We start from the raw sequence: 26,318 nt of genomic DNA, 5'->3' as shown, positions 1-26,318 counted from the left end.
CAGGATGAGGTTTATGAAAGTACTTTAGACTTAATAATTCTGTATCATATACCTGAAATTTGCTAAGAGAGAAAATCTTAAAACGATCTCACCACAAAAGACAACTATGTGAGGTGATGCATATGCTAATTAACTTGATTGTGGTAATCATTTCACAATGTATACATATACCAAAACATCATATTGTACACTGTGAATATATACAATTTATTTGTCAATTATACCTCAATACAGCTGGAAATACATAAAGTTTCATGCACTGTGTAAATATGAGAGATTTATTTCTCTAACAATGATAGAATCTGAAAGTGGGGATTTTCATGTCTTATCTTTGCAATCTGAACACAGCAGCTTCGGGTGTCTTAGCCACATTGCACGGTAGACTGCTACAGTAGCTTTGTTTAAGTGCTAATGCTTAGAAGTCAGGCAGGCAGCTGGAACCACCATGCTGGAAAAGATACTTCCTGAACCACTTGTTCAAATGCTTTGTAAACAAAAGAGACTAAAGAGATCCCATTTATTATGTTCACTGTTTAACTTTGGTTTCTCATCTCTACTAGAAGGTTGTATTTCTGTCCTCAAACCATTAAAACTCTATCAGGTTCCCCTCACCCCCCAATAAATGCTGATTTTGCTAAATAAGGGCATTTTGAAGCCTTCCATCTACTATAACAATGATTTCTTATTTTAAGTTTTTTTAAGAATTAAGGAATAACTGACATATGATAAACTGTACATATTTAAATTGTATAAACGGTAAGTTTTGACATATATACACCTATGAAACCATCAACACAAGACAGAGAAATTATCCACCGACCTGAACGTTTTCTCGGGCCTTTTTGTAACCCCTTTTTCTTGCCACCCGCATCTCCCCTACCCCAGGTAACCACTGATCTGCTTTCACATTTTCCAGAATTCTGTATACATGGAATTATATGATACAACTCTCATGGGTTAGGGTCATCCATGTTATTGAAGGTATCAATAGTTCATTCCTTCTTATTATTGAGTAGTATCAATCATACAGATATACCACAATTTGTTTATCCATTTACCTGTTGATAGACATTAGGATTGTTTCCAGCTTTTAGCTATTACTAATAAAACTACTATGCATATTCATGTACGAGTCTTCAGGTGAGCACATACTTTCTTTTCTCTGGGAGTGAAAACAGCTGAATCGTATGATAGGTGTATGTTTGACATGTTTGTATCATTTTACATGAGAGTTCTAAATCCTACACATCCTCACCAACAGTTGGCAAGGCTGGCTTCTTAAATTTTAGCCATTCAGATAGGTGTGTAGCAGTATCTCACTGTGGTTTTGACTTATGTTTCCCTAATGACTAATGACATTGAAGATTTTTTCTTGTGCTTATCTGCCATTTGCATATATTCTGTGGTGAAGTGTCTGTTCAAATCGTTTACCCATTTTTTAATTTTGTTTTCTATTATTGAAAATGCCATCAGTTTTACAGAGTGGAGCAAGACTGGTAACTGAGAACTGCAACAAAATTTTACAATTCATGATACCCAAAAGGATAAAAAAAATTCACAAAGATTATTTTCCAAAACTTGTGTGGAGTGAAAATATTCTCCAAATGTTATGACAAATTTGAACTTCTTTTAAAGCTTGAAAAGGATTTAATGATATTTTATCAGTATTGCTGCTAAGTCTGCACAGGTTCAGACTATTAGTAAACCAAATAAGCATATTTCGATGTACTCTATTGGTACCAAAACCATCTTAACCTCTCCTTCGTGCATTAGCTCAATTACCCAAGCGTCTATCCCTAAGCCACATTTCACACTTTGTACTAAGTATACTCTAATCCCATAGATTCCATTTTACTAATTATTTCTTATGTCAAATTTGTGCCCACATTCAAAAGGTGATGAAGGCCAAAACCTCTATCGCATTTTTTTGTGTCAACAGTAACAGATAAAATGTGATCTACAAGCATGAAGATGAATTCTCCTTTCCGATCCATAGACAATGCTAGATTTGAGGGCACCTACAGGCTTTGAGGAAAAGCAGGCCCTGTTCTGTTGTGTAGAGCCATCGGCTCTTAGTTCAATTGTTACAGTTGATGTGGGTTTCCTTTTAGATGTCTGGAAAATGACTCTGCTGACCACATCCACATTCTGAAATACTTTTTGAGAACTTGTAACCGAACTGCAGGAACTGACTCATTTTGCAGTGCCCAGCCACCACACAATTGTTCCAGAACAGACTCAAGTCAAAGGGAAAAATATGAAGGTCTTAGAACACAGACAGCAAGTTGTCTACTTATATGGGGGGACAACCAGGGGAAATCCCAGAGCACATGGGGCAAAATGGCTTGAGCCCCAGAAAATCAAGACTGTGACCAATCTTAGAGGAAGGACCAAACAGAACTCACCACTTCATAGACAACACATCTGTTCTCCTCAAAGCAAGGGGTCAGAGGCTGGTAGAAAAAGAAACTTAATGTCTATCTCTTAGACATTAACCTACCCTTAGAAAGTAGATTCAGTAGACAAATGTATGCAGATGACTTGGGGGAGATGTTGTCTTGAAAGTCCATTCCTGAATTCCTTGTCCTCCTAGCTCCTCTGAGATGGGATGCTCAGTAAGTCAGGAGTATGCCCCTTGTCTGGCAGGAGATAAGCCAGAAGGGACAGCATGTCCAAGATGCTAGGAAGAACTGAGGCTGACACTTGAGCTTAGGACCAGAAATTCTCTGGCTGCCCTGGGGCTTCCCTACATCCTCTCCTGGTCCATTTTTACATCTTTCTCTTAATTCCCAATGTGGCTCACCCAAGGGGGTCAGTTTCCCCATGATGTCCCAAATCTTTCTCCCTCTCTCAATGCAGACTTCTTACCCAAGGGGAGGATGAAAAGGAGCAAACTAAGCTCTCCTCCACACAACACTCTATGTTCCCAAATTACTCATTTCTCTACCCCACAAGTGAAACTGATTTAGTCAGTCAGTTTCAGCCAAAGGCAGTGAGGAAATCCGGTCTTGTTGAACTAAACTATAAATGACAAAACCAATAACTCTTTTCTGCAGGTGGGTCCCTTGCTAAAAGAATATGAGGGTTAACCCAACCCAAATGTATCACTGACTAATAGAAAGTCAGGCTATGCGATAAGAATTAGGTATAGAGTCTCAGGCAGTATTCCAGGTAAGATAAACCTGGACGACACCTATAAAAGGCTATCAAGTCCCTTTCTAAGCCCTGTATGTTGTGATATAATTACATATACATTTTATGTCTGTTCTCACCCGTGCAACGTCTCTTAACATGTAAACACCCAGATGACAGAACTTGCCCATTTCCTTATACAAAACATAGGGCATTTAGTATCAGAGTATAATAGTGAAGTAATGACAGGGGGCTGCAATCAATTTACGGCAATCAATTCTACCTTTAAGAAATTACAAAAATGTATTTAACACAACTTTAAAAGAGAAAAGGTACATAAAAATTTTTACCCTTCCCACCTGGCCAATTGCCTTTATTTTTCCACACTCTCTTTGTACCGCCAATTGTAAAATAAGTGCTATATAACAAGATTTCCTAACCTGTACCAAACATAAGAGGGAGCTTATCATCTGACTGAACATAAAACTAAGAATTATTTTTAAATAAAAGCGTTTTAAACATGGATTTAAATCCCTTCAGTTCAAAATTCTAAACTGCTTGTTACTGAGTGCAAAAATCAGCAAAGATGTGCCTTATGGAAGATGAGTTTTTGGCAAATTTAAATCAAATCAAAACGTTCCACAGCTAGACATTCAGGTACCCCACATCTCTCTGAGGAGTAGATGTGACAGGAAGAATTGCCCACTGTGTGCTTTTTAGCTGTAATTATGCTTCAAATAGTTCAACTTTATCTTTACTAAGATTTTCATAGCATAATAATTTAAATTACAAAAGTAGCATTTTACTGCAAGAAGGCCTTACACTACTTGTAAACACTCCAGTTATGAGGCACAAGGGGCTCGACTCTCCGGGATCCCTACAATAAATCACCTAGACTCTCAGAATACCATCTTCACTCTCTCCAGTTATCATTTCCTACCTTCCAAACAGCTTCTTACTGCGGCCAACAGAGTCCCACCTGATCTGCCACGATGTGTCTCTTGGACACACAAAGCCTGCTCCTATCTCTATTGTAGTTACTTTTTTATTTTCTCTGCCTGGAATCCTCTTCCTCCAGACACTCCCACAGCTGACTCCTCACTGGCCTCATAATATCAAAGAGGCCTTCCTATTAGCCCTGGTTAACGTCACTCTACCTCTGATCCCCAGGTACTCTCTGTCTGATACAGCTTTATTTTTCTCTGCAGTGTTTATTAACACCTGCCATATACTTATGAGTTCCATCACCATCAGCCTACCCGCTCCATGTGAGCAGGGACTTTATTCACTGCTGTATTCTCAGACCCAGAACTCTTGTTTGGCACCTGGTAGATGTGCAATATATTTTTGTAAAATGTACATTTCCCATGTGGTGTCTTAGTCTGCTGTTCTGCTATAAGCATACGAAACTTAGTTGGCACCTGAGACCATTTTTTGTTAACACCTTACCAAAACTCCAAACGCATCAAGGGCCAGGTGGACAAGAGCTGTAGGAAAGTGATCATTCCCCCAGGAGTAAAAAAGAAAGCAGGAGAAACAACGGTTTCTCTATAATCGCCCTGCTACCCATGCATAGAAAATAAGGGAAGGTCTTTTGGAGTATGGATGTCAAACGGAATGGGGAGAAAGGTAGATATTCACTGTCATTATCAACCTAACTTGTCCTGAGGCCTCCTTATTTGCTTTAATATATATAGAGAGAAGAGCCTTGAAATACTGAGACATTCTTTTAGAGTGTGAGTGATTTTGTTTTTGTTTTTAAATCTACTTTAACATTTTCTTCCCTTGGGCCGTATATACCTACTAATAAGGTAGACTTCACATTTCATGCTGAAAGACAAAGCATTTTCATTGTCTTTGCTGGTGTGGTCAAACTTGTTTCAGAAAATGCACAGGTACAGTTTGTGCCATTGAAGAAAACTTGAAGAGTGATGTTTTTCAAAAACTATAGGAGGTGATACCAAGACTTAAATAACAGGTAAACATAATGACTCTGTCTTAAGGAAGCGCATTCCTAACTACAGCATGGAGACGAGTAATTATTTTTTGAAAGAATCGTAGTATAAATTCCAAAAGTCCTCCCCTATCTTCATTCCTCATTTTCTATATATTTACTTAGAGATATTTTCCAAAAGTCATAATAAATTTGATTGAGGGCATGGCAATACTTCTTACCTTTAAATTAATTTAAATTCTATTTTCAAATTATTTTTAAAGACATCTTCGTGATGGCCTTTGTTGTCTCTTAATGTTCTTTTTTTTAAAGCATAGGCAAGTGAAGCAGCAGGAGAAAGAACAAAGCAATCTGTAACTGGTTGTGACCATTAATTGCAAACACCACTGCACTTAATATTCTTCAAACAAGGAAATTATTTGAAAGCATGGGCACTCTTAGATTATATTTACTGATACATTCCCCACTATGAACCCTTCTTCCGCCAACATTAAAAAGAAAGCAAGAAAAACCATTTCTCTGCATTGTTTTTCCCTCACAAGCATTTTCTCCTCTCACTTTAAAAAAAAAGAAACCCGGCTCCCAAAGGAAGATGCTTAAAGACCTTCGTGAGTGTCTGTCTGTGAAATATACGTTGTCTCAAAAGGGGCAAACAATCAGATGCAAGACACAGTCAGTGAGGTGAGAGGAACAAAGAGTGAGTTTATTGCTACTCCTCTCCCGTCCCCCGATGGACTCTCACTCCCATCATTTCTTTCACCTCTTTGCAGGTAGATGTTGAAAGACTTATGCGAGAACATGGACAAATGAAGGAACGAACAAACAAAGGAAAGAATGAAGGCAGGCATGATTAATAAATCCCCCAAGAGCAGGCTCAGTCCAAGGCCAGGGGATTTTTTTTTTTAAAAGAGATTTCTAAGCACTGTGGACCCACGGGCTAGGATAACCAGCCCTCATCTTCTAAGTCAAAATTCTCAGTCTACATCTCAAAGAGGAAATTCTCAATGTGAAATTCCTTTCCCATATTCTGAAAATTTAGTCCACACCCAAACATAAGGTTCTATGCACATAGATGGCTTCCTGTACTTCTTTATCTAGAAGTTTTACCCCATCCTCCAGAAAATATCCAGAACTAGATGGAGATAAAGAAGAAAAATATTAGTAAATACAGATTCTTACTCATTTCATTTTTCTATGTATTAGTTCTATACCAGCAAGAAGGAATTTCCAGAAAGGTTGATGTAAGTGCATCCCGAGGACTCAAATGCTAACATACTTCTCCCTCCCACTCCCATTTTCAAGTGAAAACATTAGAGAAAAAAAATAGGGGAAGTTACATGAGTAAACTTGTTAGTATATGAGATCAACTGAAAACAAGGAATTCCCCTCCTGGACTGCAGTGGCCTAATTAAAACTCATGAAACACAAATGACTAAGACTGTTCCCGTTGATCTGTGAAATAAAAAGCAGAAAAAGTTAATTTTGTATTTCAATATTGAGAGAGGTAGGCCTAGAAGACGTGACACTTTACAGAATAGAATGAGAAGACCATTTCCGAGACTTTCAGGTTCAGTCAACTTTTATTCTGCTTTCCTGCCAGAAGTACATGTACTTACCATCTGTACTGGCAACAACCTATTTGGATTTAGATTCTGGTTCCATGACAGATGAGTGGCCCCAAGTAAGTTCCTTTACCTCTCTGTGCCTCTGTGTGTTCATCTATGAAATGGGCATGATAATTGCACCAATAGTTTGCCATGAGGAAAAATGGGTCTATGCAGGTAGAGCCCTTACAACAATGCCTGTCCAGAACATGGTAACTGCACAATAAACGACAGTCACCATCATCAGTGTTTTGCTTAATCTGATGTGAAAAAAAGTCATATCACTTAGCATGGATCTACAGGCTTTAGGACTAAACTGAAGAAGTCTGTTCCTAAAGGGATTTTGGAAGGGAATGCAAGTGTGTTAAGCACCATTACTCCAGGTTCCACAGCATGTGCTTTACTCGTGTTATCTCACGCAACAAACCTGCGCACTACTTCTGATGCTCTACACTCTGGGGCTCAGGGAAATAGGCGGAATAGCTTACCCAGCTAGCAAGGGGCAAAGGGAGCTTAAAGCACAAATCTACTGATTTCCAAAGCCTGGGCCTCTTAGGGAGGAAACTACTTCAATGGATGCTGTGAATGAACACCCTCTTGGGGTCATAGGTACCATTTTCATGCACTAACACTCTCTGGAAAACATCTGAAGATTTGAAGATGTTTTTTCAGGTAATCTGAACTCTGAACGTTCCCTGCAAAGTTGTGTTGGGCATATACAGATTTACTGTTTCTCTCAACTTTAAGAACTCTAGTCTCACTTCAGATATATTACACAAATCCTAATCAAGAAAAAAAAAAAAAAAATCAATGGATTTTCACTTTTAAAAATCTTTCTTCCCTCTCCTTTTAGGAAACGCAGAAAAACTAAGCTTTCTTCCAATACCAACACCAACAATGGGCTTTCAATACCATAAGCACATCAGGGGAATTAAACTCTTCCATGGCAGAAAGGGGAGAGAATTTAAAATAAAACCTTAGCCTACTCTTCATAGTCTACCTTAAATAGGTATACTATACTTTTAAAAAGCAAGTTATTACTTTATTAACTATTTAAAAGAAAGTAACTAGAACTATTTTGTTATAAAATATAGCTAAGAAAAGAAAATGTCTCAATCATTACATTGACTTACAAAAACATACTAAATTCAACTTTTATATGTATCTAATCTGTTCCTTTAAGAATTAGTCTAGGCCGGGCATGGTGGCTCACGTCTGTAATCCTAGCACTTTGGGAGGCCGAGGCGGGCAGATCCCGAGGTCAGGAGTTCAAGACCAGTCTGGCCAACACAGTGAAACCCCATCTCTACTAAAAATACAACAACAACAACAACAACAAAAAATTAGCCAGGCGTGGCAGTGCGTGCCTGTAATCCCAGCTACTCGGGAGGCTGAGGCAGGAGAATCACGTGAACCCAGGAGGTGGAGGTTTCAGTGAACCGAGGTCACCCCATTGCACTCCAGCCCAGGTGACAGTGCAAGACTCTGTCTCAAAAAAAAAAAAAAAAAAAAAAAAAAAAGAAAGAAAAGAAAAGGAAAAAAAGAATTAGGCTAAAGAAACAAATCAACTAAAATGATGCATTTACATAACCACACCACATTGTTTATAGTTAATAATATATGTGGGTTTTTTTTTTTTTTACTTTATGTTTTAGATTATCCTAAATATGTTGGAAAGAATAAACTAGAATAAATATGGGGTTGAAAAACAAGAGGTTAGAGTTGAGGATTTTAAGAACTTGAGTCAGGAAATGTTCAAGGTTAAATCACTTACAGTCTTCAATGTGTAGAACAACTGTTTAATAATTGATTTATTTTTCAAATGAAAACAGTAGGAAGTAGGTATGTTTAACAGGTCTTACTCCCAAAACATGTCATACACAGCTGCCCAGTTGTCTATCTAAATTGAAGGTAGTTCATGAAATGCAAGTGTTTACTTTGCATGTTCTCCTTAGTAACTTAATCTTCTGGATTTGTTACCCAATGATTGTATTCAAATTTGGCTCAATTTCCCCTCCTGAATGAAGACGTCTATTCTCCAAATTCAGATTGTATAATCAGTACAGCTTGTTTAAGAAAAATAAATATGATAACTAATAGTAAACAAAAAATGGACAAAAAGTCATTTATTTACAGCAGTCTGAGATGGATAGGAGGGAACGAGTTGGAAGATGAACATCAAAAAGAAATAAATCTAGGACCTTCAAATGTATTCAAAGAAAACAATACTGCTAGTGTCTAACTAAAATGCCAAATGAATAAATAAGTAAGACATACAATATGTCAGACAGAGGCAAGTGCTAAGAAGAAAAATTAAGCAGGAAGAAGGATCGAAAGCCGGGGAATAGAATGGGGAGGTTGCCATCAGTTTGAAATGAATTCTTTTATTCCTAGAAATATATAGGGACTTGAGACATGCCTTACATACATTTTTTGAGAAGTACTGTTAAAGGTATCCTTTTGTGAATTCAAAGAGTCACGCAGCTGAAGCTCCATGGGCTGCCTGATTTCTCCCAAAGAGCTTTGCTGTGTCCCAGTGTAGTTCCCAAGCCATGGAGCCCACACCCTCGGAGGTGACCCGTGCCCTCTTTATTGATTCCATACCTCCTGCTGGGTAAGGGGTCTAATGAATGTCTACAAAAAGGTTTTTCCCACTGTTCAAGGAAATTTCCTTAGGGTTAAGGAAAGAGTTATTTCCTATGTCTTAATTTTTCAAGATGAAGCAGTCGGGCTGATTTACTGATGGAGATCACCTTGGGAAGTCTGTGAGGAGAGTTCAGACCCCTGGAATTCCTACACTCCCACCCAGGAGAACCTGTTACAAGCATTCCACCACAGCCCCGGTTAATGACCATAGTGGTGATATCACCAGCTCTTGATCATAGGAGGTATAAGGTGACTATGAATAAAGTAAATCACTCAAACACCCCCTCTGACTCGGTTAAGAAGTCCAGGGCCACATCTCCAGTCCTCCCTTGTATCTGAATCAGAATCATTAAGAGCAGACTGGAGCTAGACTGTCTGCTTTCAAATCGTGGCTCCACCACTTTCTGCCTGTGTCACTGTGTCACTTTGGGCAGGTTGCCTCACCTCTCTGTGCATCAGTTTCACCATGTGAAAATGGGGGTAACAAGCATATTAGTCACATACTGTTTTTGTGAGTTAAAGAAGTTAGTTAAGTGTAAAGCATCTCCTACCAAAACGTGTCTACTAAGTACCTACTACGTGCCAGGCACGGTTCTTAGATGCCAGTGATTCATTTAGAACAATACCTGGCATATAATATGAGCTCAATGTATGTCAGTAATTATGGGTCCGCAAATGCTTACCTGACACTCAGATGGATTATTATTATTGTTTTATAAAGGTAATAGGTTGACTACTCAACATAGTATATAAACCTCTAGGGGAGTCTGGAACAATACTCCGTGATCAAACACATTAATACTTCTAGAGTAAAACATACAAAGATTCATTCTGAGCGAGCTAAACAAACACTATCATTAGCCTCACATCACTTCAGGTCAGGATTTGCTGCCAAATTTCATGAAAATCCTTTGATTTTCAGAGCTTTTTGAATTACAGAAGAGATGGTGGGCGTATATTTATTAAGTAAGGGACTAACCCCATTGAAATCTTTTTATTTCTAACTTCAGGAGGTTCTAGCAACCAAATTAAAAAAAGGAGCTAAGGGAGTAGATTTTAGGTGCTTTTACTACAAAAAAAAAAGGTAACTATGTGTGGTGACGTGTATGTTAATTGCTGGACTGTGGTAATCATTTTATTGTGTATATGTATATCAAGACCTCATGTTATACACATTAAATATACACAATACAAAAAAATCTATTTAGGAGTAGGAAATAGGAAGACCTTCAGACATGGAAAATCAACAACTGCATAATTAAGCTATGCCAAATATTAGTCTAAACAATCCCTCTCCTCAAATACAGTGCTCCATAGATTCTCCATTCACAAACATTTCCACCAACAACAGGTCTCAAACAATCTTTTTCTAAGTACTTTTCAAAAGCACTTTTTGAATATAGAATAAAATACTTACATTTTATCACTATTTTCATAGTATAACCTTGTCTTTCCCATAGAAAAAAAGACAAAAGCTATTAAATGACAAATGAACAACTGGTTGAAAAACATGTGCCTTAAAAGAACACAGTATCCTCTGTAGTCTGCCTGGGGGAGATGAATCAATGTTATGCCAAAGTGGTAAACCATCCTGCTACCAAAGGAATTTTCTCCACATTGCATTTGAAGGAAATTCACAGCTCTTGAAGAGCTATACAATAACTGGTTCAAGATGTTCTCACTGCTGGTCAGTAGAATGGATAAAGGATTTGCAGAAACCCGTGGAAGCCTATTTCTCCTGCCTCTTTATTGCCCCCATGTGTCGTTATTTATCTTCCCCAACTTTTCTGACCCCTTTCCATGTATTTTTTTTAATTGAAGTATTGCTTTGTTCAAGACCTATGTTTACCACTCCCTTGGCGATCCTGTACACAAAAGCAAATCAGGAAGACATGAAACGAACGGAGATACTTATGTTGCTTCATGGTTTTTCCCCTTCTCATTATCCTCCTACTCAATGAGACTATAGTGGGAGGTCTGAATGACATTTCCAAACCAAGAACCTAAAGCTACATTTCAACACCCAACTACTCAGTTGTCATAGGAACAACACTACGAGGCTTATCTGGGTTCTAACAAACAGCCACTTGTTTTGCTAATGATTAAAACTCCCCCTTTAAATCAAATATATACATCCATACATATACAGACCTCAAAAGACAAAAAAAAATTGGGTACAACTGTATACTACACCAAAAACTTAAGAAACAAGCCCAAAGGGAAAGCATTTACATTCCCGAACATGCAAATTCAAATACTATTTCAGAGAAATTATTTTGAGGTCTGTCACTTGACCAGATCCCTTCAGTTTGTCGCTTTACATACCCACAAAGATAAAGACATATGCAAAAGGCATTAATATCTTTTAACAGGGTATACGAAAATGTGAATACTCTCAATGACCCCAGAGGAGAATTCAGAGCAAGCAATCTTACTCACTTTCGATGTACTTTTAAAAATTAATAAATTAAGAACAGAGAACGGCAAATAGAATTGAAACCATGAAGTTCTCAGATAATTCTTCTGGGATATACTTTCTAGCATTTACTGTTCCAACCTGCTTCTATCACATTTTGTCATTCAAAACAATGGATTTTAAATGGATGAGGAAAACCTAAACATTAGAGGCTTTTTTCCAACAGGCACAGCAGTATTTATCCAGATTATTAAATCATCATGTTCTCCCCAAGTATTTACTTACATGAAATACAGAGTTGAAAACATAAGCTAGCAGTTGAATATAAATTACCTGTAAGTACCTTAATGCTTTGTTGCCATTTTTCTGTCTTCAAGACTCTAAAAACCTATAAATTGGTGTACTTCAAGAAAACTAATGCCACACCTTAATGAAGTCAAATTGACTTGTCATATTCACAAGTTTGGATCACCAATTTCCTGACTTATTGGAGGACCTGCCCTTAAGAGCTGTGCTTATCTTGTCTATTTCTTTAAGAATAAATACTTATGCAAAAGTCTTGAGAGCTGCTAGTCTGAGAAAAGTGATCTCAAAAATTATCCAAGTATACAAGAGGAGGAAAACACAATTAATATATCTCACTAGATTCATTTCCCTCCCCCACCCTCATCCCACTCCACTGCTAAGAGAGAGAAATTTCAGCACTGCTATCCTGTTTTATTATACATTTTCCCTTTTGAGTTAAGGATTTTAAGATTTTGAAAGTAACAGAATAGAAACCAAAAGTAGACTCAACTTCCAATTTGGCTTAAAAAGAGAGAAATAATTATTATTTCCTATGTTACCCAAAACTTATTCTGTTAATAACAGTTATAATTATATATTCAAATTAATAAATGAAGATCGCCAAAATCACCTTAATATAATTGTTAGCAGCTAAAGAACAAAAATTTTTTTCATTTGCTTCTATAAGTAGACATCACATGATTACTTCTATTGACCAGTAAGAAACTAGTAAAATCAGGCAGTCACCCACCATTCTTTTCTAACATTCTTTTTCTTATTCTATTCAACCTTTTCGGTATATTCTTAAGAAGCCAAATCAAGAAATTAGACCTTCACGCCTAAAATAAAATTGTGTTATCTTATACATCATGAACAGGAACCTGTTGTATATAACACAGGCATTCAAAGCTTTATCGTCATTTTCTAGAACCCTTAAACATAAAGGCAGCTCAGATTCAAGATTAGAAAACTGAATTCAACATTTCAGGGAAAGAGAGACAGGCAGGAACATGCATACCAAACCAGTAAGAACTACTAATCATGATCTCCCAAAATGTCACGAACCATATAGATAGAAATAACCACCCTTCCCTCTACTCATGTAATCAAATAGAACAAACTTAAAATTAGTGACACAAATGTAAAAAACACAAAAAAATCTATTGCCATTGTAATCTACCCTTCCCAATCAGGAGGAGGTGTTTCCCATGCACTACTTGAACTTTCATTTTGCACAACTTTCATCTTGTAAGGTTCTCACTAAATACTTGACATCTTAATGCAGAGGAAAGGAAAGGAGGGCAAGTAAGCTAATTCTGAAAGCATCCCTTCAAATTTCATACATTCTATTCAGATTAAATGGAAATCTACATCCATGGAAAGTTAATGTCGCAATTCTACTAAACAGCCCATTCTGATTTTGTTTCCCCTCCACTAACAAGAAAAAATAAAACAACCAAATCCAGCTGTATTACATATGTTTAGCTAAACTGATAGCACTCAGCTCATTTTTGTTAATTACCTGGCTTCTTCTCAGTCTTTAGGCGGTATTCTTGTGCTGCCCTTTTTTAGAACTCCTCACTGTTTATGTGTTCTCTGTTCAACACAGTTGTTAGGGGTCTGTGAACAATTTTTCAATTCCCACACACACATATGATATCTATTAGGGAGCAATGCCACTTTTCACTTACCAATTCTGGATAAAGGAGTATTTCCTGGTGACAGAATATGCTGCTGCTTCCGTTCACTAAAACTCCCTCTTCACAGCTTGATAAATCTGATTATAAAACGTCTTTGTTCCAGATCACACGAGGCGCTTTTCCTACAAAAGTTTTCTAAAGAGTTATCTGCATTTCATTCCTGTGACAAAACAAATCATAACAAGGGGGGGTAGGGGGGGAACAGGGAATAAGTCCACACAAGTTCCTGGCAAAGATTTTAAGCTGCATTTTTCTGAGTTTAATCAGTAACCTATATTAAAGTGACAGTTACCAGTTCAGGAAGCCCAGGGTTTGATCAAGTCTGTCACAACCACTTTGACTGTCTTCCACTGGTGTGCGGACCCCAAGAAAGCAGTCACTTGGTCATCTATCACATGTGGCTGAATCACTGGACAGACACCGCCCCCCACCCCAGCCCCCGTTGAGCAGCAGCCCAGGCAGGAGAGTGGCCGGATGCCCGACCCAAGACCTCTTATAGGGACCCGCCAATTAGCTGCTGACCAATCGCAGCCAGAACCTAGTACCTAAGTCACATGATAGGGCAGTCCCTATGACTGCAGGATTTCTGAATTACTGGGGTTACACAAAGGACACTCATTCAGGAAAAGAGAAAAAAAAAGCCATAAGCCGAAACAGAAAACGCCCAGGCTGCGACAACTACGGCTTTAAAACAGGGAACACCCCAGCCTCACACAGACAGAGAAAGAGCCACAACCAAGCCAGGATGAAAATCAGAAGAATGTCTGGCACATATTAAAAAATAATCCCAAAGCAGAGGCCGAGTTTACAAACCCACTTCAGCTATAAATCTACTCCTGCTTCCCCTTCCTCTATAGTCTGCAACAATTTTACATTCTAAACTTTTTAAAATGGTTTTCCTACAGCAAAACCACTGTAGGAAAATGTGCGAGACACATAAGCCTCTCTTCCCAACCCCTCAAAATACTCCTAAAGAAGATTCAAATTAGCCATGAAAAGATTCCTAGGTGAAATACATTTCTTTTAAAATAGTCAAATAAATTAAGTGAAATTAAACATTGTCAGAACAGATTTGTATGGTAACTACCAAATCATCTCTCTCTCAATCATTTTAAGCTGTCCACATCAAGAATATTCTTGTTAAGTAAACGAGCCCACTTAGTGAAATAGATACCCATTTATTTTTATTTGAATGCCCCTAATTTGTCTCTTAAACACCTTTTATGTCCTAGGAAGAAATTCAACTGTGAACACCCCTACCATTTCTCCGACCTCCAAAAATGGTACTTACAAATATTCCTTGTTTGGATCTGTCGACGACTTCTCCCCTCCCCCGACATCTGGAGTCAAAATATGGGCTCGGCCTCATCCTTCAAACCTAAAGGCCCTATTTTGATCATGCAAAGCTGCAACAGCTCCTTCTCCCAGGCAAGCCCAGAACACTGTGCCGCTCGCCATTCCCAATTTATGGAAGGAAGCGTATGTCAAACAAACCAGGTGATGACTCAGACTGCCTCCCCCAGCCACGTTTTCCCTAGAATAGGAGGGTAGTTTAAGTGCAGCCCATTTGGATGTGACTCAGTTTTATTAGACTGGTGGCTGTAGCTAAGCTGACAAGCTCACATTTTTTTTTTTTTAAATAACTTGTACATTTAGAGATCAGGACGCACATTCCAACTGGTTTCAAGGGTTGAATCATGTAAACAGGAGAGATGAAAGATTATTTTTAAGGTATGGCAACGCTCTGGCTCTATTCCCTAATATTTTAAATTTCAGAATTGTGCCCTGAAATTTTTACAATGGAGGCAACCAAACGTTTGAATTCACACTAGAGTAGCAAACAGGTTTTCTACGTTTAGGTTTACTTGAGGTCTTTACCATGAGGGACTTGGACTCTTTCCATCCTGAGGATTCAAGTCTCTAAGTCTGGGGCCCGCGTGGCGGGGTTCTTCAGGAAGTGGTTGGGAGCATGAGAGCCATGTTGCAGCTTTCACTTTTGCATTGACTGCAATTCACACTCTAAGCTGAGCTACTCACACACGGCACACACGTCATACAATCACATTACCAAAAAATCTGTAGAGTCCTTTAGTCTTGACCTGCCTAAAAGCTGCGAAATCAAAACTTGAAAGTCACCAGTGAAAATTCCAATTAAATATACTGACATGCCCTAAAAGTCTTCCTCTTCAGTAAAAACTTTACTACCAAGATGGGAGTGGCATTACGTGGAGTAAATTGTTCCCAGGTATTACGTAGACAGGAAGAATACAGTAATAAGAAGTGCAATTCCCCACATGAAAATCTGGAAGGCTTGGACTGAGCAACTGAACTACAGTTATCTCTTTTCAGCATACTTCCTTTAACCCTGAGCAAAGTCAGCAACTGCTCTAAGGCTTGGCATTTACTGTTGATTACGCCTTGATGGATAACTAGTTTTATTATGATACAGGAAATACATCCAACATTTGAAACACAGAAAAATGTTCAGATATCTAATTTTCAGATTGGTAGATGAGAGCACAGAAAAGGTATACACACGGAAACCATGTGTAACAGTTAATTCAGGAGTTGATTATTCACTTTATAAAAAAGACTTCCGGCAGGGTTTTACTGGAATAAACACTACATTCAATTTACATACAGAATTGATTTTCAGAAATTAAAATCACGTGAAACTATTTCGAGTGCACTTCCCAATTATACTTTTGAATTCTAAGTATGTGTGTGTATTTCTCGGTTATTAAAACTTATTCATACTTCAACAGTAACGTATTAAGTTTTATTGGCTTAAAGACAGTTACCTTGCTAAGATACAGAACATAAAGTCTATAATTATACGGCTTTCAATGGAAATAAACACAGGTTATGAAAATAGAATGTGAATAAAATGGAACACCTAAAACTCTGGCATCTAAAAGGGCCTATGACATCTTTGAAGAGTCTAGCTTCCAGAGTCAGACTTGCTGGGGCTTGACTTCTGGTTCTGCTATTCCTAGCTGTGGTACCTGGATTATAAAATGACTCTACGTTAAGGGCTGAGAACAGTGTCTGACAGAGAACTCTGGAGTCATACACATCTCAGTCATTCCCTAAGTAACACTTCTGAATGAGAAAAATATGATTCCATAACTTTTTTAAAAAAGAATCACTAGTAACTACTTTACTCATGTTGGCAAACACATAGCCAATCCATATTTTCCTCCTAAAGTTTCAGCAGTTGAAATACTCATCCAGTTTTACATCTGAGACCTGTTTGGGTCTTTCCTCTCCAAACTTTGTGGAGTCTCCTAAGGCCAGTGCAGAATCGAGCTGGGGCCAGTCAGAGAGGGCATTTAAGAACTCCAATTCCAGTCTGCCCAGATGTGTCAGGACACTGGAAGTGTCATCAGCCAGGAAAGAAGGTGAGTGGGTCAGAGACTGGGGGCAACACTACAGCTCTGTTGGGGACAGAGTACTGCCCTTGACATTAACAAGGGCCCCTAGTCAGAGGCATGAAGAGATGGGTACAGACTCAGAAAAAAGTACCCAAGATCCACTGTTTATTCGCTCCACAGGGCCATGACATAAAACCCTACCACAATTACCCTAAGAGAAACCCAGAGAGTTGGATGGGGAACCTCAGTATGCATTCTCCTCTATGCTGTCTTTCATTAAGAAATTTCATTTCTTAAAGGAGCAAACAGCACGCATTTCCATCTGAGAACTATATGAAGCTGTTTCAAGCATCCCACAAACCCCTCAGTAACAAAAGCTAATCGTTTCCAGTCAGCACATAACATATTTGAAGAATAATAAAAAGGACAGCAAGCAGGCATCATTGAGGTGCAAGCAAGCTTTATAAATATGGAATTCCTCAAATATGGTGCTTGGCACTAGTCGGGGGTGGGGGTGGGGGGGAATGGGAGTGAGGAGAAGTAGTTCTGTGTTTTGTTTGAGGGCGAGCAACTGCTCCAGCTTGTCTTTACCCAGGCAATGTTTTGGAGACAGATGGTAACATAATGGGGGAAAAGCCAGCAAAATGAAGAGAGGGTGGTTGGGATTACAAATGAGTGATGAGGGAAGGCTCCATTCTGTTCCCCTCCATGTCACAGCCTGGTTTGAAGATGCACACAGACCTGATTCAACAGTTCAGTTCAAGGCTGGTTTGGAGCTCCAGCATGGAGCTTCCTGTCCACCGCCACTCCTGTCTTGGGTAAGTTCTAAAATACCAAATGATCCAACTGTGTCAGGCTCCCAAAAAACCAAAGTTACAAGTCAGGGTAAAGACAAACAGCTTGGGTTCTAACACTGTCTCTGAGGTTATTACCTGTGGGGACTTACAAGAGTCCCTTCATTTCTCTACGGCTTTTACTTCATCTGAAGAATGGGAATAAGCAAAAAAATACAAGCAAGGAACAGAGACTGCTGCCTCAATAATGTTTGCTACCACCATCAGCTCCCTAAGGGTGAGCTGTCACCTTCAGTACTAATCTTACAGTTCCTCAGGAAAGAAACAAAAAACAATCTTGTGGCCGAGTGCAGTGGCTCACGCCTATAATCCCAACACTTCGGGAAGCCAAGGTGAGAGGATCGCTTAAGCCCAGGAGTTTGAGAACAGTCTGGGCAACATAGTGAGACCTCATCTCTACAAAAAATAATAATAATAAATTAGCCAGGCACAGTGCTGTGCGCCTGTAGTCTCAGTTACTTGGGAAGCTGAGATGGGAAGATCACCTGGGCCCAGGAGTTCAAAGTTGCAGTGAGCCGTGGTCTGTGCCACTGCACTCCAGCCTGGGCAACAGAACAAGACACTGTCAAAAAAGAAAAAGAAAAACAAACAAACAACAAAAACACCTCAAGCTGCCAAGTCACACGTTCATTTGAAGGCATACAAAATGTCTTTATCACCTATGTTTTGCAATGATCAGAAATCTTTGGATTGCTTCTATATTCACTTTTTGATTATAGCAAAGTATCCTACTTTGAAAACAAGGTTCTTTCTGTATACATTATATGTAAGATTCACAATATCAGAGGTTTTTCATAGAAATCTGCCTCCATGGCTATGTGTATGCCTCTACAGACATGCACACAAGCTACACTAGTCTTATATAAGACAATCGGAACATTTCTTTATGAGGGCTGGCCTCTCTTTCAAGCTTCTCATGTTATGTAAGTAGCCGCTTTGCCTGTCTTCCTGCAATGATTTCAGATCTAAGCAGTATACTTCGCTCAGAAAAGTTTTTATTAGTTTCTTCTTTCCCCACCCATTTTAAAGAACAAACTGACTCAGTTTTTTGATGGCAACACCACTGGGTGGGAGTGAATATGGGAGTGGGCAGGGTGGGAGAAAGGGAGGATGAGGAGGAGGAGGAGGTGGTGGGAGCCAAGAGCTGAATCACAGCCATGTGAGTAATCTTAGGCTTTTTTTTTTTTTCTTCTTCCTAAGGGTATGAATCAAATTAGGCTTATTTTGCTGTGGGTGAAGGAAGAGGAATATAATAGCGTGAATCAGAGCAATTATCAAATATGCGGCACTCACTAAAAATTAATTACAATCACTACTTTTTTCACATGTCTGCCTGAAAATGCCAGAGAGCTTTTGTTACTAATCAATATAATCCTTCACAAAAATTCTTCAGACTTTGAACTCAATTATCACCCTCTTCCCTTTAAAAATTTCCTTTTACACATGAATTTCAGAAACAGGAATTCTTTCGGAGCTTCTGTGAGATAATCTTTGGCCCTTGGGGGTAAGTGTGAAAACAGCATGGATAATACTGGGTAGAGACCAGGTTATACACTATCTGGCCATGAACACTGGAAGCAAAATACTGAATTTATAAAAACAATTGCTCAGAAAATGAGTTCAACCTCTCATGCAACAACACGCCCTCAGGGAAAAGTGGGCATTCCTTTCCTAATAGTTGGCAGTGAGAATAAAGTTGTCATACAGAACTTTTGAATTGCCTTAGGGTGAAATAAGCAGATCTTCATCAATGTAAGAATTTGCTAAGAGGAATATGAAGAAAAAGATGGATCAAAACATATAAAATCTGTTTTCTGAATTTACATAGTTATTACCAGGTGTAAAATGGCTAAGGGGGAAGGCTTGAACAACTAAAATACTATTTTAAAGGAGTCTATGCATTTGGAAGTCAAGAGGGCATATTTGAACCCTACTGAGATTCTGTTACATGTTTTACTACACAAATGAGCTAAAATACATTGTCTGCTTAGTTACCCACCCGTGATTTTTTCCTTTATTAAACATAAGTATGGATATTCTTTGGATAAGCAAATGTTCTCTATGAATTAGTACCCTTACAGAATGTTCTACACCCAGGAGCTCAGAGAATACAGTCTTTATCACATTGTCAGATTTTCCAAAGTTCATTTCTATTTGTATAACACTGTTTTTTGTGCTAGTATCTTTACTGGGGTCTCCAAATAAATTCAAGACCACTCTGAATAAGCCAATGCTTTTACTTCTCTATTTCTATGGGTTCCTCAATTTGGAAATTTTAATCTGTAATGGTAAGCTCTTTAGGGATGATAATTTGTATGCCCAAGTTTGCATATCCCTAAGTCTGCCTATAGAACATTAACAATTTTGGAGACCTCAGTCAAAACATATTTACATAATCTACAAAGATATATCAATATTGGGTTCATATAAAATGGGCCAAATCTGTTTCCAGAACAGGTGACTTGGCTACCTCTACCCCCAACCCTCAGGTTCTCTACCACCCCACTTAAGCCAAGTTAATTGTATTGCAGTATTTGACCTTCTACCTTTCAAGTCAGCGCTCTCTCAACTAACTTCTTATGTAGTAGAAATAATACTCCCAAACCCAATTTTGTCACATCCTGACCTACATCTATTGCAAGGGGCCGGCAGCTTGTAGAAATTTCCAGTTCATATTTTAGTTCTCATTCTCTCTCTCTCTCTTTTTTTTTAAAAAATATTTCAAATAGCAATTGCAGGGGAAAATCCTCCGAGTTCCAGCCCTCTGAAGAAAAGAGTCCTTGGGCGCTCTGTGTGGGTTTTATCTGCTCCCAAAATGCCAGATGTTTGAGGCTGAAGGTCAGGGGCAGGGGGCAGGGGTTGCCATTCTGATATTTTATCTGGGGAGAATCAGAATTTTCAAAGGCATCATTGATGCTGAGTATACATGAATTTAAGGCTGTTTGGTCTCAGCATAGTCACTAACTATGCTAACATGACGTGGTTCTCATCTAGTGATAAGAGAAAAGAATAAAAAACAGCAGCAAAGACAACTTGAAGGCCAGGCATTTGGGCAAGGACAATGATGGAAATGAGGTAGAGGTGGAGGACAATGGTGGAGCGAGAGGTGGAGGTGGAGGTGGAGGTGGAGGTGGAGGTGGAGATGGAGGTGGAGGTGGTGGTCTTGGCTGAGGTGATGTAGTGAAAGAGTCAGCGGAAGCAGAAAACAAAAGGTGAGTATTTGGACTGAGGAAATAGGGATATCAGGGCCGCTCACAATGCAGACCATACCCTAGAAGTCTGGCTTCAAGGGACAGAAGACAGTACAGGGTGTCCAAAAGTGCAAGTGAAAGATAACAAATAATAGAAATAGGAAAGAGAAACAGGGTAAGGAAGACACTACCGTTATTTGAAGAATATAATTATAATAATGAGCTTTAGTTTCCAATCTTGTACCAAATACCTTCTGTCATATTTTTTCTGTAATGTACCTCTCTCAGCTCACCCCCTAATTTACCACCATTATCTTCTCTCTAGGATGTGGCCAAGCTATCAAAAAACTGCAGCCTGTGGAGAAGCAGCAAGTAGGAGGGAGGTCAGGAGTGGGTGGCTAAAACCACCACAAGATTTGAGAATGCAGATGTATTTAACTGAAAGGAGAAAAGGAAAACACAGAGGCACCTGTCTGTTGTCTGATCTGTGGGTAAGAAAAGTCCATCATGTGGAAACTGGACTGAGGCCTTAAGCAGAAAAGGATCTTAAGAAGAACTGCAACCGTAACCTGGCTGGGTCTTTAAGGGGGAAATCGCCCTATCCAATGGGTAAGGTTGACCCTATCCAATGGGTAAGGTTGACCTCATGTCCCTTCCAACTGAGGTTCTAGATCTTTAAGTTGGTCTATTTCAAGAGGTTTTTTGGAGCACCTGAAATCACTCTAAAATGATTGCTTCAAAAGAAAGCTGTGCTGAAGCAAAAACAAATCAATTAGGAGTTTCTCTGTTGGAGAGCTTCAGGCCACTAACTCTTGAAGACATTTTAACCTGAGTGATTATTTCCTCTAGGTCATGAAAATCAATGTATTAGTCCCTCTATAGCAACTGTGCCTCTGGGCTCACCACCTGTTACCAGAAACACTCCCTCCTAAAGTGAGGTGGCTTGGAGCATAACAAAATTACCTGATTTCTCTATTCCTACTCCAACAGGTCATGGGAAAAGAACAAAATGATCTATTAAAACTGCAGCTGTGCTACAGTTATGGGCGATGTCACTGTGGGGAGAAACTAGCTGATGGATACCCGAGACCTCTCTGTACTATTTTTATAACTTCTTAGGAACCTATAATTATTTCAAAAAAAAATGAAAAACAAAACCTGCAGCTGTCTGAAAAAAATTATTTTCAAACTAATCATGAGAACCAAAAGTCAAAACTCACGACTGGATAATTGGTCCCCATTATGCTAGTTCTGTACGTAATGTTTGGAGAAAGGCATTCAGTAAGGAAACCAAGAAATGATAGCACAAGTGTCTGGCCAAACCTCTCCCTTCTTGGTTTAACTAATAAGGAAGAGTAACATTTGTTATCTTAGAAACTAAGATGTAAACTAACAACCATAAATGACAAAATTAAGATTTATAAATTCGTTTCATCATTCTAAGATCTAGAAAAGAGATCCACCCTATTTTATTCAAGCTAAAACTCTGTGGATTGTAAGACACTTCATTATTTTATGTATCATTAGGAAAGAAACAAACTTTGCCAATTAACTATGACACAATGCCTTAAAGACAGTCTTGGGTGACAGTCAAACTAGTTCCTCACTGCTTTGTTCTGGGGGATTTGGCAATTTCTTCTGCCTTGAGTTGCATTGCTTGTTGTGTGATCAGCAGTCCTTCTGACTGTAACTCAGTAACAAAACATAACACAGCTTCAAACTCCTTCTATCTTTCTAGTTGTTGCTATGAAAGAAAAGATAGACTTTCAATCATTTCTCCAACTATGAACATTTGCTTGACTAATATCAAATTTAGTGCCTGGTTTTCTCATGCCTTTCTGTATGCCCAATAGCATTTTGTTTCATCGCCAATAAAATCTTATTTCAATAAATGTAATCTTATTGAGAGCATATTAAATGGCAGGTACAGCCACTCTTCCATTCTCTATAGCCTATTTCTGACCAGTGTGCCTAGGAAATTCACTCAGTCATTTAAAAAATGTTTACTGAGTGCTTACTAACTTCCAGGCACCACACTAGGTTAAGGTGATACAACAATGAACAAGAGATAAATTCCCTGTCCAGTCTAAAGGGGAAGGAAATACAACCAAATAGCTACATAATATGCTCCGGGTGATGAGTGCTCAAGCAGGATAGAGAAGGCAGGCAATCCTGGGATATGTGGGTGGCAGTAGGGTTGGCAGCAACTTATTTTGTTTAGAGTGATCAGTGAAAGAAAGCCTCTCTGATCAAGTAGGCATTTAAACAAAGATCTAAAGGAAGAGAAGCAGTAGGTCCCATAAATATCTAGACAACAAATGAGAGGGCAAGGCAGAGAAAACTTGTAAAAGAGACAGTAAAGAAGCCAGTGTCACCACAGCAAAATGATCAAGGGAGAATGAAGAGGGATATGAGACTGACTGGGTTTGGTAGAGATGGCAGGGCAGATCACACAGGACTTTCTAGGCCATTGTCTTTACAAGGGCTATGGTCTTTACTCCAAGAGAAATGGAAACCCATGTGAGTAGATTGGGAGATATCTAAGAATCTTTACAGGGTGATTCCAAAGGCAAGGGTGGAATAGGGCACCAGATAAGACCTGACAGCAGCCTGAACTAGGTGGTAGCAGTGGAGATTATAAGTGGTCAGATTCTGGATATATTTTAAAAGAAGAGCAGACATGATTTGCTGATGTGAAGTAGAAGCTAAAGAGAGGGGTCAGTAGCAGCACTAGGATTTTGCAATTTTAAAAATGGCACTGACATTTACCAAGATGGGGCAGTTTGGGTATGGCAGGGGTGAGAAAGTGTGTAGAAGGAAATGAAGAGTTAAGCTTTGGACATGCTAGGCTTGAGATGCCAATCAGATATCCAAGCAGAGAGGCAGAAAAGATGGTTGAAATTGAGCAGAGTTCCAAGATAAAATCATCAGTGTTTAAGTGACATTTAATGTCAAGGGACTAGATAATTTGGGAGTGAGGACAGTTACAGAAGTTGTGGAGGTCTGAGGCACTTGAATATGAAGAGGCTGAAGCAATGCCAGGAGGATCAGCGAAGAAGACTGGCATGGATCACCCTCTGGGTAGGCAAAGGACCAAGTGTGGCATCAAGGAGCCAAGTGAAAAAAAAAATGATTTCAAGGAAGAGGGGATGATTGGTTGGGCCAGATCCTACCAGTAGGCTGAATAAGATGAAGATTGGGGACTCAACACTGAATTTGAAAGGTAGAGGTCCTGGGCGATTTGGTCAGAGAGTCATTTGGGGGTGGGGAGGGGAACACTAAGCCTAACTGGAGTGAGGACTGCAGAGCATGGGAGGAGAGGTATACGAGGCAGTAAAGAGAGACAACAACTCTTCAGAGATATGGTATAGTAGCTGGAAGGCGATGTGGGTGGAAGAACAGATGTCACCAGGGACCACAAGGACAACTGCAGGAACCTTGATTAGAAGACAGGATGATGGGATTCAGTGCCTTGTCGAGAGATGGGCCTTCGGTGGGGTACTACAGAAAAATAACCCGTGAGCACCCATCAAAGTATGTCAGTAGGCCCGCAAGTAGCAACGTATGAAAGCTTTCTTCCAGTTGCCTAAGTCTATGTCACATGTCTGTTTAAAATCTTCTCTTTAGATATAGGCTAGTTTGTTCTCCTCTGTGACATTTTATTGCTGCCTTTGCCACATTGAGACATATAGCAGGCCCACAGGCCGATCCCAATTTTTTACAACAAAGAAACAGACAGACTTTGCTGTTGTTAATGTCATGCAGAGTGATCTGTGGCTATATATTGAAATATCTGACAAACGTTAAGCCACAAGCATTCAGCAGAACTGTGTGTAATAAATGGCGCTTGCTTTTTGTTTACACAGTTAAGAAACACAGTGAATTGTAAGCAAAGTGCATCAATAGCAAATAATACTACAAAGCCACTACAGCAACTTTAATATCTGAATCTTTCGTATCTTAGTCACATTGTTTGAAAACATCCAACTACATGGCTTATGCAGATCCATCATCTGGAATCATGAGACAAACTTCAGATTGATTTTCTCTCTGGCAGTGACACCAATCCCTCTAGTCAGAGGCAGCCCCTGCCCCGCCTGCCTCATGTGGTGAGTCTCTGGAACTGGCTAGTTGCGCACACCAGGGAGAATCTATCTGTAGCCACAGAACTGAGCCTGACCTGAGTTCTCAGTAGTTGAGAACATCAGGCCCCACCACTGAGTTTCCTGAACTCTAGGCAAAATAGGTGCCTGCAAATTTCCTGAACTCTAGGCAAAATAGGTGCCTGCAAAGACGCACCTGCAAATAGGTGTTAACGTTTATTCTAAAAATGCTGTGTGAAAAGTAACACCAAAATTATCAGATCATGATCTGCAAACAAAAAAAAATCAATCGGCTTCCCTAAATTAGTTTACCATAGAGGCAGGATAACAGAGTGAGGCTAAGAACACAGACTGGCCAGGTCTAATCCCAGCTACACCGTTTACAAGCTGTGCAATTGACTGAACATCCATGTGCTTCGGTTTTCCATCTATAAAATGACAGTAACTGACAGTACCTTTTGTATAGGGTTAAGGGTGGGGGTTAAGTCAATTGCTATATGCATACGCAATAACTATAATGAGGCATAATCTCCATCCAACTTGTAATTTAAAACTGACCACGAACAACAGAGCTATAAGTAGCATGGGGACACTCCGGGGAATTTACAAAACCAGGGGATAGGCATGTCCCATATCCTTGGGGTTTACCTTACACTACAAAATCTGAGGACAATAAATAATGAAATTTGTAAAAATAAATTTTAAATTGTTTCAATATGAAAACATAGCTAGAGTGAAGATTAGAATACAAAAAATTCCACTTGAAGATAAGGCAGAGACTGGAAATAAATTGTATGTTTGCCTCTGGCCCTTTCATGCTCACAGCCTCTGAGGCTTAGTGCCCTCTTGTGAAACTGCAGAGGAATACTGGCATAAAGCATTGTCTGCTGAGTCAGAGGAGACTCACAACCAGCAGGGAAATCATGCTGGGAGGGCTCTCCCATATCGAATTCTCAAAACGAGATGAAACAGACCTAGAAACGTTTAGTGATTTGCCTAAGGTTAAATAAATGGGCAGTGGGGTTAGCAAGTAAATCAGGGCTACCAATTCCCAGTTCA

At 39.2% G+C, this 26,318-nt stretch overlaps 1 long non-coding RNA gene across 3 annotated transcripts in view; it reads right to left on the bottom strand.

Moving 5' to 3' along the window:
• Positions 1-26,318, bottom strand: part of LOC103231855 (uncharacterized) — a 108,271-nt gene that overhangs the window by 11,024 nt on the left and 70,929 nt on the right. The window contains exons 1-2 of one of the 3 annotated variants that reach the window (XR_012092037.1): positions 14,030-17,475; positions 13,729-13,897 (exon numbers count right to left, since the gene is read on the bottom strand). This is a non-coding gene — a long non-coding RNA (uncharacterized lncRNA). Of the gene's footprint in view, positions 1-13,728; positions 17,478-26,318 lie in introns of those variants that run through there. The other 2 variants (XR_012092036.1, XR_497028.3) reach the window with 2 other exon arrangements.

This window comes from Chlorocebus sabaeus, chromosome X (genome assembly GCF_047675955.1).
Source record: "Chlorocebus sabaeus isolate Y175 chromosome X, mChlSab1.0.hap1, whole genome shotgun sequence".
NCBI classification, from domain to species: Eukaryota; Metazoa; Chordata; class Mammalia; order Primates; family Cercopithecidae; genus Chlorocebus; species Chlorocebus sabaeus.
The sequence above is the reverse complement of the archived record's forward strand: the minus strand, read 5'-3'. Positions and strand labels throughout refer to the sequence as shown.